We start from the raw sequence: 5426 nt of genomic DNA on the forward strand, positions 1-5426 counted from the left end.
CAGCTTGGAGCTGTGCCTTTACCCCATAGTAGGGGCCAAAGGGCGGGGGGAGTAGTGCCAAAGCATCATTTATTACTATAATCTTCAATGTGCATCCTACCCATGGTGTGTTAATGTCCTAAAATAAACTTACAACCACCCCCCCACCCCACAAAGCGAACACTCAGCTGGAGGGCTTTGTGTGGGAGGGAGGCAGCACAGAGGACAACAGCATTAAGTGCCACCTCTTCTCCCTGGGTGGAGGCTGGGATGCCCAGGTGGACCTGCCTTTAGGAGTCAGCCAGAGAGAAGCAGAAATCAGGATTGTACAATAAACTAAAAAGAAAGAAATCAGGATTGCATGAGCCAGATTGGTTAAAAGAATGACAAGGTCAAGATGCAGATTTCTTTCCTGCAAAAAGTGTTTTGTTGTGTTTTTTGTTGTTGTTTTTATGCAGTATTTGGGATTGAACCAGGGTCTCTGCTCTGAGATACATCCCCAGCCTCTTTTATTTTTTATTTTGAGACAGGGTACTGCTAAATTGCCTGGGTTGGACTCAAACTTGAGATTCGCCTGCCTCAGCCTCTCAGAGTTTAAACCACCACAGCCAGCAAAAGGTGGTTTTGCATCGGCTTCTGACTTAAATTTTGTCTTATCACCAAAATAATTCTGGAGCAAGTCAAGTCATTTTGAACATCAGGTCTGGAGTATGAATTTAGAAAATCATACACTTAGGAGTCTGCAGTCCTAATGACTTTTCACCATTTATCTTGGCAATGAATACACTTCTTCTTTCTCCCTCTTGTCTGTCCCCTCCCAGAGCCTCTGTACTGTTCACGAGGAAATCAGCTGGCCCATGAAGAAAAGCTAGTTATCCTGTGTCTGTTAGGTCACCCACTTTACTGCTGTCCCACACTCTGTCCTCCAAGACAAAAAGAGTTGCTCTCAATATTCAGTCTCTGTATGTAAGTCAATGGTAGAGTGCTTGCGTACCATGCACAAGGCCCTGGGTTTGATACCTAGTATGCATATCCAGTGTGCACATGAAGTAATCAAACTGCTCTGATATTAATACCCTAGATTTCAGAGAGAAAAATCTTCCCTGGTCCTTAGTGCTGTACAGTTATGGAACTCAGTCATGATGCATGGACATCAGGAACTAAGAAAATATGAAAAGTAGGTCCAGGCATGTAATCCCAAAACTCAGGAGGCTGAGGCAGGAGGATTGCTGCAAGTTTGAGGCCAGCCTGGACTACATAGTGAATCAAGGCCAGCCTGAACTATATAGTGAGACCCTGTCTCAAAAAAAGGAAAGAAAAAAAGAAAAGAAGGCCTCCAGGATTCCCTTTTCCTTCACTCCTACCAGCTTGCCTGCTTTGCTCCATCATATGCAATGCATCCATTTTTATGGGATTTTTTTTGTTGGTGCTCTTTTTGCCACACTAGAAGGCCTCATGCATGTTAGGCTAGCAATCCCTCTACCACTAAACTACATCCCCAGCCCCTCAATGCATTTATTTTTAAAGTGATTAAGCATCCTTAGGATGGATAGTACCTGCCTGCCTAATATTCTCCCCAAATATACCATATTAGTAAATATTATTCTACGTAGCTCCTTTACCTCTCTTACCCTACTGCTCAACATTTGTGAAATAACACTGCTTATATTTCTTGTGCAAAGTTTCTGTAATACTGTATATTTATTAGAAGTTCTCTATAACATATTCAATATTCACTGGGGTGTAAGTTTAAAAGGTCCTATGGAAAGCTCTTTGGGAGGTTAGAAGTCAGCAGAACTGTACAGATCTTGCTTCTAGAAGTGTGCAAACTTGGATAAGCTTAGGGCCTCATGTAAAACGAGAAGATTGGGCCAGATGATCTTTAGGGCTCTTAAACAAATCTAAAATTAGATCGGTAAAATGTTTTGATATTTTATTTGAGGTTATCTTGATGGGAGAGACATCTGACTTTCTATCTAATTTATTTTTTTCCAAGACAAAATAGGCTCATGAAAGAGCATTTGGAAATTCAGAAAAGTAGGAAGAAAACAGAGGGAGGCATTCACAGAGCCACCATCTTAAAGAGACAGTAATTGATCGAGCTTCCTCCTTTCCACCAGCAACCCAATCTTGATCATTTCCATAATTAAGACCCTTCACAGGCAGACATGAAAGATGCATCAGGTTTGTGCATCTAGACTCCAGCCACATTTCTTAGGGTTGCCTGTCCCATGGAGACTTGATATTCTAAGAGACAACTAATCACTGCTACGGCTTGGGACCAAACAGCCATCTATATTCTCAGGTCACAGGATGACAAAATCATCCACTTACCACCAACCAGAAGCTCCAGCTCAAGCAGCTAAAGCAAACAACCTAAATGGGTGATCAGAAAAGGAATGAGCAACGTTGAAAACCAAGTTCTAGTTTCTTTACTTTGGAAGACAGATGTTTCCAGAAGTTGAAGGCATTGCAATAACAAGTAGCTTTCCTTCTACCATGAGTGTCCAATATAAACATAATCATCATAGCAAAGTATCAATGAGGGAAATTTGGGTTTCCTCCAGGTCCTTCCCTACCAGGTTCCCTAGCAACTCACTTACAGAAAGCATAGCAGAACTGTATCACTGTGACTGAATTTCCGCTGTGGGGCAGGTCGCATATGCAGACAGATGTGCACAGGAAAGAGAATGTGATCCCCAAAGTGTGACATTCCATCCGACTAGGTAATGATCTAGTTGATCTGTGCCTTGCTCCAGCCCCTATCAGCTAAAGCACAGGACAGATCCCATGAGGGCTGTCACCAGTAATCCATGATCCCACTTCAGAAGAATGACTGCTGGACCATGGGATTCCTCCAGCCGGATTCCACACGGATGAGAAATTTGTCACAGGAGAACTGCAGTTCTGCGTTGAGCAGCCAGTTATACTGCACGGGAGGAATTACAGGGAAGAGCACTCAGGCACTGGATGCATCTCTCACTCCTATCCTCACCAAAAGAAGGGCAAAGTTATTAGACTACAGGGGACGGACTGTGATTCACAGCAATCAAGACCTGCCTGCAGCTGTGAATGCACACAAGCTGGAGACGGTCCCTGCAGCTCCTCTGCGCACGAGCGCACACACACTCCCAGGGAAATATTCTGCTGCAGTACTGAGTGACAGCAAAGGGCCACCAAGGCAAAACAGAGACAGAGCCTCCCTGGCAGCCCCAAGAAGCCCTCTGCTGTTAGGGGCACTGGATCTGGAGGCTCCCTCCCAGTTTTTGCTCTTCACTTGAAATAGGAATCTCTTAAAGACATTCCAAACCCTCTCTTTTCACGCAGTTTCTATGAAGCAAGGAAATAAACAGGTAGGGGAGGGAGGTGAAATGTATGATTCAGGGTACCCAGGGCTTTCCTGGCCCAGGTTTCTCAGCCTGAAAGAGGAGACCCATGGGGCTGGGCAAGAGAATAAAGCAATTTGGAGTGTCCCTAGAGCTCTAGGGCTCTGGGCAACACTTCCACTTTTCATCATAGTTTTTAAAAGAGGAAGAAAACAGTCTGGGGTTTGGCCTTGAGGGAAGCAGAGACCCCAGGGAATCTAGTTCAGAGACAGCTGGTCTTTGAATACACCCAGGTGGCTGCTTCTGGATGTGAGGCAGCTCCTGGGCTAAATTGCTAGTTAGAACCTCTGTGTTCTGACAGACTAGGGGGCCCGGCAGTCATGCATATGCAGAGTTAGTCCCCATCTAAGGTTCTACTCCCATCATCCTGCTGAAACCCTAATCCAGGAGAGTCAAGTTCAGCTGCTGTCAGGAGGGGGCCCCAAACTTGTCTTCCTCCAGCAAGCACCAAATTGTTTTCCTGGCCATGAAACAGCTTTGTCACTCCACCAAGTAGCACTGTAAATGCTAGCTCCTGTACTGTGCCCTACAGAGCTGCCATGCACTTCTCCCTGCAAAGCACAGGCTAACCAACAAATCTTCATGTTGGCATAGCAATCAGATAAACTCCCAGGGGATCCCTTGGATTAAAATGCTCAGATTTAGAAACAGTGGGATGGGGAGGAGTGGTCTGAACCCTGGACCTCAGTAAAAAGAGGGGAAAGAAAACCTCCCTTCTGTTGATACAGCTGAAAAAGCAAGAAGAGAGAAGGTGGATTCACTTTTCCCTTTCTTTCTGAGACTGCCATGGTCACGGTCACATCCAGTTGAGGAACTGGAAACCACTTTGTTTCTTCTGCAGCCCCCAAGACTGGCTGAATTTTCCAGGATAAACTCAGTGGACCTGGCAACCAAGACAACATAGCAGTTGGCACTAATTGGCTCCCTGGATGATGACTTTTGGTGGGAGCCAACAGAACTCGTGCTGAAAATCTTCATCTCTGTATCTGAACTCAGACTCAGTCTCCAGGGTCTGATATCCTTGGGAATTCTTATGCTAGTTTTTGGTAATACTCTAACAGGAACACACACACACACTAGCCAACATAGACTGAGTGCCTGGTACTTTTCAAAGTATTTTGAAAATATCATTCAATCTTACTTAAACATTAAAACAACCCATTTTACAGACTAAAACGATGAAGCATGTAAAAGTTTTATAACTTGCCTAAGGCCACAGAGATAGTCAGTAGTTGAGCATGGGTCGGGTGTGCAGCTAAGAAGCTGCATTGAACACAAGGGCCTGGGTACCAGGAGAGGGATTGTGGGGGACAAGCTTGTGATGCCACTGTCCAGACCGATTTCACTTGGGAAGGGCAATCCTTGTCACAGGATAGGAGATTGTGCTTTGACATGAGATTACAAGTATAGTCAACAGACCGGGTCTTTCCAGTCTCAGCTTTGACTCCCACCATGGACAGTGTTCTTCGAAAAAAGTACATCAGCTGAAGGACCTGATCAGGCTCTTTGAACCCCACAGAGCCTGCCTGAAGACTTGGAGTTAACAAGCGCTGCTGAAGGAGGTCTACTCTGGATGGGGACATCGCCTCAGGAGCCGGACGTGCCTCCACAGCAGGGTTTGTAACTGTCAAAAACGGTCCCTCCAAGGTTTCTGGCTGAACGCGTGAAAGGTGCCACCTTCCTAACAGGGAAAGTGGCCATCCCCAGGCACCAGGGATGGAGCTCTTGTTGGTTTTACCTAAGCCATGTAAGAGCAATACAACCCTAGAAGAGGGACGCTGGACGTCAAGAGGCTAGTGAAGCAAGCCAGCACGACCCCGCAGCAGCAAGACAGGCAGGAGCAGCACCCCGAGAAGATGGCTTTTCACCTGGGAGCTCATTTCCCTCCCTCTACAACCGACTCCATCCACCCCAAAAGCGCCATCCTCAGTTGGGAGACTTAAAGCACCCCTCTTTCCAATCTCTTCACAGCGCCCCGAGGTGGGAGCTTTCCCAGAGGGGCAGTGGGCGTCCCTCAGAGTCTCGGAGGGGCCCTGAGCCGCAGCCTCCTCCCCGCCACGG

This window comes from Fukomys damarensis, unplaced genomic scaffold, assembly GCF_012274545.1.
Source record: "Fukomys damarensis isolate Sample0158 unplaced genomic scaffold, DMR_v1.0_HiC HiC_scaffold_19, whole genome shotgun sequence".
Classification (NCBI taxonomy): domain Eukaryota; kingdom Metazoa; phylum Chordata; class Mammalia; order Rodentia; family Bathyergidae; genus Fukomys; species Fukomys damarensis.